This window comes from Halichoerus grypus, chromosome 1 (genome assembly GCF_964656455.1).
Source record: "Halichoerus grypus chromosome 1, mHalGry1.hap1.1, whole genome shotgun sequence".
NCBI classification, from domain to species: Eukaryota; Metazoa; Chordata; class Mammalia; order Carnivora; family Phocidae; genus Halichoerus; species Halichoerus grypus.
The window spans coordinates 111493018-111505051 of NC_135712.1; the positions used below are offsets into that span (position 1 = coordinate 111493018).

Here is a 12034-nt window from a genome sequence, read left to right on the forward strand (position 1 = left end):
AAACCTCTTCTTCACAAATGGTGAGGGACAGGGAAAGTCGGTGTTGGGGAGAGGAGAGGAAAGGTACCGATAAATCAGTCAAGGGGAGGCTGAGTGGACGAAGTTGGAAGAACCATTAGAAAGTACCGGGGGCTGTAAGGTAGATCTCTATTGGAAATTTTGCCAGTTGCCAGAGGCATGATTCGGTTACTCATTTGCTTTGTGTCACTTAGGAAGGCCTCTGCCATGCCTAGACCCAGCTCTATGGTACTCAAGGACCTAGTTTGGTGCTGGTCGTCGATGGACTGTGGGGCAGAAGAGGGAGCCTGCTAGCTCTTCGTGGAGAGTCTAGAGGTGAGATTTAACAACAATAGGGAGCATTTTATAGAGGGTCAAATTTTAGCTAAATAAAAAGCAAGTAGTGGGACGCCTGGGTGGCTCAGTCGTTAAGCGTCTGCCTTCGGCTCAGGTCATGGTCCCAGGGTCCTGGGATCGAGCCCCACATCAGGCTCCCTGCTCGGCGGGAAGCCTGCTTCTCCCTCTCCCACTCCCCCTGCTTGTGCTCTCTCTGTCTCTCTGACAAATAAATAAAATCTTTAAAAAAAAAAAAAAAAAAAAGCAAGTAGCATCATGATCATGGTGAGAGCAGCTACCCTGCAGTGGAGTTGTCCACCCACTCCCAGGGGGGCAGGGGGCTGCCTTCCCCCGAGGCTCAGGGATGACTGGCCAGGGAGGCTGTGGACAGGACTCTGGAGAAGTCGGGCTGGATGGATGCTGAGTTTCCTTCTAAAGATTCTTTGAACTGTGTATTGGTTGCTCTATAGAGAGACTTTCTGAGATCTCAGGGTTGGGGTGAGAAGAAAAACAGCAAATGTTTCTTGAGCAGGCATAATATACTAAGCACAAAGGAGCGCTTTAAATGCTTCTCATCCTCCGTGAAGAAGATATCAGGCCCCTCTACGGGCAAAGACACTCGGGCTGAGACAGATGAAGTACATTTTGCTAGGTTATCCCTGAATAATAAGGCAAGGAGCTAAGATTGTCAATCACGACGCTATGTTGTCAAAACCGGGGCTGTGGTCTCCCAAATAGGTTTAGAAATTGAAAAAAGATGATCTTTTCAATATAAACAACAGAATGTCACTATGTGCAAGTATATGGAAACAGTGGGACATACTTCCTTCTGAAGAACAATTTTGATTTTTTCTCTTTATTACGAATAGGTATTTATTTAGGTAAAAAAGTCAGATATACAGAGAAATGGAAGGAAGAAAAGGGAACCAACTGTGTTCCCACCACCAGCAGATGAGGACTGTCACCACTTTGCTGGCAGGTGCTTTCCAACACTCCAAGCAGGTGCAAATGAGCTTTGTTTATAAACCACCAGTTTTGATAGGGAGTCTTGAGAATATTCCCACAGAGGAAGATAAGGTTCCAGAAATGTAAGGCTTGAATTAATCATCATAGATGCCACCTTGAAGATGCTCCCCCACTGGGATCTGGACAGCTTCTTTCTTTTGTCAGGGCCTTGGGCCCCTAGAATTTCCCGTCACGGCATTTCAATAACACTGTTCAACAGAGCCCTGATGTCCTAGACTTTACAGAATAGCAACTGGATTTGCCAGCCTACCCTATCTGAGAGAAGAGATGAAAGTAAAGGGTACTGTGCACCACACTTCAGTTTCCTTCCACAATTTTTTTTCCAATAAAAATTAGAAGGATTTTTTTAAGGGGGGGAGAGGCAGGGAGAGAGAGGGGAGACAGAATCTTAAGCAGACTCCACACCCAGCGGGGCTCGATCCCACGACCCTGAGATCATGACCTGAGCAAAATCAAGAGTCAGACCTTTAACTGACTGAGCCACCCAGGCGCCCCAAAATTAGAAGGATTTTTAATTTCCAAGAGTTTTGAGAAGGCAACTAATGCAACGCAAGTTGGAACATCTAATAAATTTAACAACAAGCCAAAGTGATTTCGTTACATAAATTAACCCATTTATTATAGGCTACTATTGTTTCAAATGGTGGAGCTTCTACTGGTCTTTCAACTCCTCCGGTCCTCTGATGGCCGACTCTATGGCAGAAGTGATGTTGTAGGTCCAGGCACCACGGGCTACCATTTTCATTGCAGGAACCACCATGTCAGATCCCCACAGCTCGTCTTTTCCTCCTGGTTTTGCCACAGAAGGAGCAAGTGTACTTGGCGTGCTGGTTTACTTCAACTTTCTTTCCCATTTTCCTGAGGGTGGCCCCATAACGGGTCCCGTATTTCCCACTGATTCTGACCTACTTGCTGGGTTTAGCCATGTCGCCGCAAACTAGGTCTCAGCCCAGAGAGTCCTTCCACAATTTTTAAGAAGTTTTGGTACATAACTGTGAGGGAGAGGCCTGAGGTAATTTATTTCCTGTGTGGAGAAGGCGAAACACTGAGAGTCACTCTTCTGGAATGCTCTGGCCATCCAAAACTTGGAGGGTGACTAACTCATTTATTGTTCAACTATGAATCGTGCCTTCAGACCTGCAAGCAGGAAGTGGAGCACCTAATCTGGAGAAAGGGGGAAGTAGGGGAGGGAGGCAGGAAGGGATAAGGGTCACCAACAGACTGCTCTAGGCACTAGGAAAAAAATGTTGTTGAGATTCTGGCAATTGTTCTTGTGATACCCACGCTTGATGGTTTGTTGCTTGCTCTCTGTTTAGCAGTGAAGCCTTTAAACCGAAAAGGCTAGAGCCCTCTTTTTCAGAGAAGCAAGGAGGAGGAAGCTGAGCCTGAGCCCCATTTTGGATCCAGTCTTGTAAGAAGACCTCAGCAATGAGAGCAGCTGGCAGCTCTGGAAGGGACAGAAAAGACAGTAGTGATCCTTGCAGAAAGAAAAGAAGAATGCAAACATGGTGGCCGTTCTGGACTTCACCTTCTGGGAGGTGTGACTGCAGGAGATTCAGGGGTTCCTCTCTGTGATGCAGGCACTCTGTTCCTGAGACAATGAGCACAGGAGTAAGAGATATTTTCCAGGGTGCTCTGACCACCTGGGGGTGTATGCACACTACTTAGGTGAAGCTTGCTACTGTTTCTCAGCCTGCTAAACTTCTTTGCCTACAAAGGATGAAGAATCATCAATTCAGTGCAATGCAATGCCAACAATAAGTGAGTTTGAAGCACCCACAATGTGTCCACCAACGTACCAATGCTCTTCTAATGAACCAAAAAAAAAAAAAAAAAAAAAAATCTGACTTACGTTCTGCCCTCACTGGTATTACAACCTCTTACTTGCAACAAGAGACAATGGAAATTGTGCATAGAGAATATAAGAATTAACTGCTTCTTAGCAGAAGAACTAGAATAGGCTTTTCTCTTTTCCTGAAAATGGATCACTCTCATTTATTCATCTAGAACATCAGGGAGAAGATGAGGGGCCTTGACACTCATATTCAGGTGTTATAAAATTTTGACTTCTATCTTTGCTTGCTTAGATTACTGGAATAGCTTCTTAAAAGTGATTTCCAACAGGAGGAAAAAATAATAGAAAATATTAGTGGGCATTACATGTAACAAGAATTAGATCCATTTTATGAAACTTCTGTAATGTGCATATAGATAATGGGTAATAATGCAACATGTTTTGTTTACTACAGGTCTCCAATGAATAAATAAAAGTCAAAAGTAAGAGTCAATGCAAATCTGATCGAATATGCTCTTGCTTGAAGCCCTCAGAAGCTTCCCATGGCCCTCATAGCTTAAACCCAGCCCTCCCTGATTTGCCTTCCTGCCAAGTCAAGTTGACCGTCTTCTTACTTTCTTCTCTCCCCTCTTCATCTACTTCCCTCTTCTATACCTCCAGGACTCAGCTCAGCTGTCACTCCTTCCAAGAAGCCTTGTTTTACCAGAAAAGTGTTTCACAATCAAGATATGTCTGTACATATCTAGATAATACAAAGTTAAATAGATTTCTGAATGGTATAACTTTTTAGGGCTTTTAATTGGCAAATGCACTTGTAATTATTGAAGGAAAGTTAGGAAATGCAGTGTCCAGTGTTTCCAGAACTTCAGTGTGCACAGAGTGGTTCATCCTGAAGGACTAGGGTTCTCCAGCACATCCTGGGGAAACTTGGAGTTTCCGTATTTCTCAAGTGTTTGTGAAGGAATCTGTGTTAGCAGGGAGAAGGCAAGTGGTCATTTGAGGGAAAGGAAGTGTAACAGGAGTGAAAGTTGAAGATGGGATAAAGCGTGATTTGGGGGAGCTGGATGCACCCTCAGGGTAGTGAGCTGGGAGCAGGGTTGGGAGCCGGGTGGGCCTCTGTTGAATGGGAGATAGCTGGCCCGTAGGAAGGCCGTAGCTAATCTTAGGTGGAACAGTAAACTCTAGTCCTTCATGCTTGGGTCATTTCAACATGAGTGTTCCAAAGGGGGCCACTGTCCTGGTTGGGATTGGACTATACAAGGTCCAAATGTCCTGGAGAACTAGATGACACGGAGCCCACTCTCAGTCTTCTCTTTCTCAGAATCTGACGAAGGTTGTCATCCAAGCTTTCCAGGAGCCAACTTTTACAGAGCTCTTGCTATGTGCCAAGCCCTGGTCTAAGGGCTTTCTGTTGCTACTCATTTAATCCAGTAAGGTAGGTATTGTAATTGTTGTCCCTACTTTAGAGGTGAGGAAACCAAAACAACTAGTAAGTGTTGTTCTAGTTATCCATCAATGTATCATAAAGCACCTCAAAACTTTGTATTCGAAATAGCAACCATTTTTTTTATATATTGTGATTTTGTAGGACAGGAATCAACTTGGTGATTCTTTTGTCCCAGGTAGTATTGACTGGGGTTATTTGCTCTTATGCAGCTGAGGGCTGCATTGCATTGGTCTGTAGGGTCCATGCAGGCTCGGCTCACCTGCCAGGTGCCTTCATGGGAAGGGCTGTAAGGCTGGGCTTGTCGGGGCCCCTGTCTTCCCCCCTCCCCTCCCTGCCCCCGCCGTTGTCTCAGGTTCTCCCTGTGGTCTCTGTAGCAGAAGAGTCTGATTTTACCTGATGGCTTCAGGCTCTAAGAGACAAGAATTGGAAGCCATGTTTCTTAAGGCCCGGGCCAGAAACTGGGACAGATCTCCTTTTATCATACCCCCTTGGTCAGTGGAAGGGGCATAGACCTCACGTGTCCATGAAAAAGATTATCAGAGACTTTGTGGCCATCTGTAACCTGCCACAATGGTAAAGATAGGGTTTGAACCCAGGAATTCTGGCTCCAGAGACAGTGTTTTGTTGTTGTTGTTGTTTTTTTTAAGATTTTATTTATTTATTTGAGAGAGAGGGAGAGCACCGAGGGAGAGTGAGAGGGAGAAGCAGACTCCCCGCTGAGCGGAGAGCTCAATGTGGGACTCGATCCCAGGACCCTGGGATCATGACCTGAGCTGAAGGCAGACGCTTAACTGACTGAGCCCCGCAGGCGCCCCAGAGACTGTGCTCTTAACTACCACACTGTAATGCCTCAATGACCCAAACCGGCATCTACTCTTACGTCAACACGGGAAGGCTGCCTGCAAGGATTTAACTTCAAATGAAGGGCTTTTCTTAGCTCCAGGCTGAATAATCTGGGTAATTCCCTCTATTTTATATGGGTAGACACAGCCTGAGTTGAGATTTGGACTTGGGGATCTTGCAGGTGCCATCAACACCTAGAAGTCAGTATCTCTGGTTGTTTTCACAATCAGGATGAATGAAGGTGCACAAACCGTTCCCCCTGGTTCAAACGGGGTGTGGTGCTGTGTGACCCTCTCTGACATAGGCTTCAGTACAGAAGGACGCAGCTTGACCTCTCCAAGAAGCGTGAGCCCTGGCTGATAAATCTGTCCGAGAGATCTGCCCAAATATGGATTGGTTTTAGCATTGTTTCATGTCTCTATGGTTATAGGTAGAAAATTAACTTTCAGCAGGATCTCAGCCGCCACCCACTCTCCGTAAAGTGGAACATCGAAAACTGAGGCTCCTCATCCTCTTTTTAAAATGAAATACACTCACGGGTTCTAAAGTAGACTAAGTTTAGAAATTCATGTTATGGTTTTTAAAAGGCAGGGACATTTTAACACGTTTGTTCTTTTATATCTATACACCTGGCTTTATAAAATTATACGTTATTCTTTTGGTCTGTACCTTTGGATAGGTATTTCCCCAATAATTTTTAGTATTATGTTTCCTCAAGTCATATTTGCTGTTAAAATATTCACATACATATTAGAAAGCAAAAACAAAAACAGAAAGAAATGAAATTTGGAAAATTATATTGAGAGCATTGGCCGAAAGCATTTGTCAGGTCAATGAGCTAAAATCATGTCAATTTTAGCTTTCATACATTTATTCTTTTAGCATCTTTATTACGCCCTTATGTATCAGGCACTGGAAAAATGTTAAATGGACAGAGCTGCTAAGAAAAGGAAGATAGATACTAATAATATTAAGAATAGGAAACAAGTCTAGTACTTATTACAAGCTAGCCATATATTTCTCATAGCAACTGTATTAAGAGGGTTCTATTACAATCTGCATTTTACTGATGAGGAAATCGAGATACAGAGAGTAACTTGGCCAAGATCTTTTTTTTTTTTAAAGATTTTATTTATTTATTTGACAGAGAGAGACACAGCAAGAGAGGGAACACAATCAGGGTGAGTGGGAGAGGGAGAAGCAGACTCCCTGCTGAGCAGGGAGCCCGATGCGGGGCTCGATCCCAGGACCCTGGGATCGTGACCTAAGCCGAAGGCAGACACTTAACGACTGAGCCATCCAGGCATCCCAAGATCTTTCAATTAGTAGCAACAGCTAGGATTGGATCCCATGTAGCCTTGTTCTAGAACAAACAAAAAAGGTCTGTGCGCTCAACCCCTATGCAATGTTGCCTCTTGCTAATCAGAGCGTCTCAGAACCATGTAATAACCAACTGTGACCTGTGCCGTGGCACTGAGGAAGCCATGAAAGTGTCTCTAGTAACGGGGGGACTCAGGTGGGGGAGGGAAGGCTCCTCTGAGAAGGTAATGCTTCCTTGAAAATTTGTTCGTTGTCAGGAATACATTTTAATAAAATTATGTAGTTAAGATTTCTTGTACACTTGTTACATGCTAGATAGGACTTTAATGCTTTCATCATTAACTCATTTTATCTCAACTAGGTCCCTCTGAGGTGTATAGTAGAGTAACTGCCTCTTCTATGTAGGGGAGAAAACTGAGGCTCGGAGGTGTCCGGAGCTTGCTGAAGCCCATACAGCTAGAAAGCATCAAGTCAGCTTTGAACCCAAGCCTACACACTGCTCATCTTAATGAAAGGAAAAGACAGTGCTGGGGGAAATGGGAGCACTCACGTCCCACTGCCCAAAGATGCTCGCACTGACTTTAAGGACTGATGCCAAGCTGTAAAAGGATGAGCAAAGAGAGCAAAAATTGTGGGTAAGATCAGGTTCTGAGGCAGTGAAAACATTAAAACTAAGCTTTCTGTTTGTTTGTTTGTTTTTTAAGATTTTATTCATTCATTTGACAGAGAGAGACACAGTGATAGAAGGAACACAAGCAGGGGGAGTGGGAGAGGGAGAAGCAGGCTTCCCGCCGAGCAGGGAGCCCGATGTGGGGCTTGATCCCAGGACCCTGGGACCATGACCTGAGCCGAAGGCAGACGCTCAATGACTGAGCCACCCAGGCGCCCCTGTTTGTTTGTTTCTTAAATATTTTTTATTGTGGTAAAATATATGTAACTTAAAACACACCATTTTAGCCATTTTTAAGTACACAGCTCAGTGGTATAAGTACATTCGCATTATTGTGCAACCATCATCACCTTTTCCAGAAATTTTTAATCACTAAAAATAAGTCTTAAAAGACAGAACTTAAAGGCTGATCATATCAGTGAGCTTTCGTGCAGGTCAGTTTTAACTTTCACACATTCATTATTTCTTTCTTAGCCTGTTTATTGAGCTCTTACGTATCAGGCACAAGCACGCTAACCAAAAACAGTCGATGTTTGGGCGGATCTCTTAAAGGTGTAGGCAGCTGGTGTGATACATGCTTACTCTGTGCTGATTCCAGCCGCCTTCCCCTGTCAGTGGTGCAGTCCAGCAGCCTGAGTTCAAGCAGAAACCTCACTCACTTGAAATCGAATGACCAGCTCCAAACCACAGAAAGTCAAAGCTAAAATGCACTGTTTTCTTTTCATAGACTTTGAAGACTGAACTACAATTGCAAAAAAAATTTTTTTAATAAAAAATAAAAAATAAAAAACCTTCCCACCTAACTATAGTGGTTAAACCTAGAAGGTACAGAAGACATCCTAGAGGTCCTTGGTGGTCTTCAGAGTACCCACTATGGCTTGAGGCATATTGCAGAGGCTCAGTATTTTTTTTTTAATTGAGGTTAGTATTACTGCGATTACCCATGTGTATATCGAAGCTTTTAGCAGAGTTATAGACCAGGGCTTCTCTAACTTTAATGTGTATGTGAATTATCTGCTCTCTTGCTAAAATGCAGATTCAGATTTAGAAGGTCTGGGGTATGGCTTGAGATGCTGCTTTCTAACAAGCTTCCAGGTGATGCTGGTGGTCCTATCCTAGGACATCCATAGGGGTCCTAGGATCATACACTGAAGCTGTACACATTTATTAGTATATTTATTTGGGGCCAAATAGATGTCCTCCCTTTGACTTCGCACTGGCTTTGGCCTTTGTGGGGTATTTCAGACAGTTGCTATTTGCTCTAGTAAACTTCTGTTCTCGAGACCCCCAGTTGGGGCTTTCAGCAGGTTCTGGGGTTGGAAGAGAGCTCTCATCATTCTGGCTTGTGCTGTTTTCTGCATGCTTTAAGGCAGTAGTTCTCAAAATCTGAGCCCCTTAAAATTCATGCTGAGGACCACTAGGAGGGCCCTCCTATACTCAGCGGTCTGTCTTCCCGCCTTACTCATGCATTCCCTACCGCATTCCACGGCTGTTATTCCAACTCTTTTCCACATTCTTTGAGCACTGTCCTCTCCCCCTACGCCCCACTCCTTTGCACCCTGTCATCTCTCCTCCCACTTTGTGGAAATGGAGGCCCCAGTTTCTCCATCCATCTTCCTTTTAGGCTTATGGTATTTTTATGCCAACACTCCCTCTTCAACCCATATCTTATCCTTATTTATTATCCATTCGTTTCTATGATCTTTCTCATCAGAAAGTTAATTTCTTCACCTGTGCTTTTTCAAAAACACTTTGCAGGGAAACAGAGCTTGTATAGAAACCTTGGATTAGAACTTGCAGTTCTGTCGATTACACGTGCTACATGGCCCCTGGTAGGTGTGGACATCATACTTACTTGGACCAATTATTATTATTATTTTTTTTTTACTTGGACCAATTATTGAACAACCAAATGTTAAAATCAATATTCATCCAAAATTGCGGCCAAAGCCAAAGATTAGCTTTATAAAATAAACATGAGGGATAGAAGAATGAATGTGAAACTTGACCAACAAACTTAATGATCATCACAATTGCATTATTTGAACTTTTAATAGACTGAAGTTAGAAGTCTGGCTAGATCAGTAAGTACTCAACACTGTCGGCTCCTGGATTTCTGCTGCCGCAACCAGTATGCTGCACGTTTTTTGGCACCAAATAGCTGCTCATTTTAACTGAAGCTAGTGGAGAAACAAGATATTCAGTAACACTTCACTTTTATCTAATACTTACTTTTTTTCTTCATGCCATTTCTTTTTTCAAAATAAAAATTGTATATCTATAAGGGGTGCAAAGGATGATTTTATATACAACATAGTGAAATGATTACTATAGTCAAGCTAATGAACATATCTTCTCCTCACATAGTTACCTTTTTGGGTTTTTTTTGGTCATGAGAGCACTGAAATATACTCTCTTTGCAAAATTTCCAGTATTCAGTACAGTATTATTATTATTATTATTATTTTAAAGATTTTATTTGTTTGACAGAGAGAGACACAGCGAGAGAGGGAACACAAGCAGGGGGAGCGGGAGAGGGAGAAGCAGGCTTCCCGCCGAGCAGGGAGCCCGATGCGGGGCTCGATCCCAGGACCCTGGGACCATGACCTGAGCCGAAGGCAGACACTTAACGACTGAGCCACCCAGGCGCCCCTCAGTACAGTATTATTAACTATAGTCATTATATTGTCCATTAGGTCTCTATTCTTCCTACCCAACTGCAAAATCTCTCTATTTTCTCCACTTCCCCAGCCCCTGGTAACCACCATCCTACCCACTGCTTCTATGTATTCAATATGTAGATCCTATGTATAAGCGAGCTCATGCAGCTTTTTCTTTCTGTGCCTGGCTTATTTCATAAGCACAATGTCCTCCGGGTTCATCCACATTGTTGTAAATGACAAGATCTTTTCTTTTTTAAGGCTGAATAATATTTCATTATATATATATTTACAAAATATGGAATCATAGCATTACCCTGTCTGGATCGAAGGTGATTTATCATAGATGTCATTGTATGACTTTGGAGTTTCTCCTGCCCATCACATTTTGAAGTGGTTAAAGTTATTCTTAGGCTTTTAATACATCCCCCTAATATGTAAAGACTTTCCAAATGGGACTTTTCCTTGAAAGGTGTATGGCTTAAATGGAATTTAAATAACTACGAGTGAAATGCAATTCTGAAAAGTTATTTTATTTAATGTCATGAAAGTTAACACACCAATCTGTTCCACCAAGGTTAGCATTATTGCATAAACTGTCAGTTGATTTCCCTATTGATCTGTTTAGTAGTTCTTTTTTTTTTTAATTTTTAAAGATTTTATTTATTTATTTGTCAGAGAAGAGAGAGAGCACAAGCAGGGGGAGCAGAGGGAGAAGCAGACTCCCTGCTGAGCAAGGAGCCTGATGCGGATCTCGATCCCAGAACCCTGGGATCATGACCTGAGCGGAAGGCAGACACTTAACGGACTGAGCCACCCAGGCATCGCTGTTTAGTAGTTATTAGTAATTGCTTTTGTATATAAAATAAACAACTTCCACAATCATGAGTATTTTGACATTTTACCCTTACAGTCGTAAATATATACACTTACGTCGTAGCTGTCCAACAGAACGTGAATGAAACGAGCACATGAGGAGACTCTCCATTCTAAGTTACAGCTGGAAGGTTTACCTATATTTAGAAGTGAATATTCAGGTATAAGATATCTAAATGAAAGGACATGCTGTGGCAGATAGTTTTTTCTAAAGATGACTATACCAATATGTATTCCATCCCCCATACTCTTCTCATAACCTGAGAAAGATAAGTCAGATCTATGTTTCTTCCCCTTGAAACTGGGTGGAGGTGACACTGAGGCCAAGTCATAAAAGGCAATATGACCTGTGCCTGGTTGTCTCTCTAGGGACTCTTGCCCTGGGATCCCATCTACTGTGTTGTAAGGAAGCCTCCCTGTGAACACTCTGGCTAACAGCTATGTGCCGTGCTCACAACCAGCATGTACTGCCAGACACATGTTTGAATAAGCTTTTGATGATTCTGGGCCTGTCTTCCAGCTGAGGCCCCAGACATCATGAAGCAGAAACACCAGAAGCTATCCCCCTATGCTCTGCCTGAATTCCTGACCTATAGAAAGTAGGAGATAGAATATATAATATTGCTTTAAACCACTAAGTTTTTCTTTTCTTATTTATTTATTTTTAAAGATTTTATTTATTTATTTGACAGAGAGAGAGAGAGAGCAAGAGAGCATGAGCAGGGGGAGGGGCAGAGGAAGAGAGAGAAGCAGACTCCCTGCTGAGCAGGGAGCCCCACGTAGGACTCCATCCCAGGACCCTGGGATCATGACCTGAGCCGAAGGGAGACACTTAACCAACTGAGCCACCCAGGTGCCCCTATTTTTTATTTTATTTTTTTAAGGTTTTATTTATTTATTAGAGAGAGAGCGTGCATATTCATGCGAGCACAAGCAAGGGGAGCGGCAGCGGGAGAGGGACAAGCAGACCCCCACTGAGTGGGGATCCCAAGGCGCCTCTCAATCCCAGGACCCAGAGATCATGACCCAAGACAAAGTCAGACATTTAACTGACTGAGCCACCC

At 43.2% G+C, this 12034-nt stretch overlaps 1 long non-coding RNA gene across 1 annotated transcript; it reads left to right on the plus strand.

Moving 5' to 3' along the window:
- Positions 1-182: 182 nt before the first annotated feature.
- On the plus strand, positions 183-3647 carry LOC118550507 (uncharacterized). Its single transcript, XR_004924598.2, has 2 exons — positions 183-333; positions 2676-3647. It is a non-coding gene; the product is annotated as an uncharacterized LOC118550507 (long non-coding RNA).
- The last annotated feature ends 8387 nt before the right edge of the window (positions 3648-12034 follow it).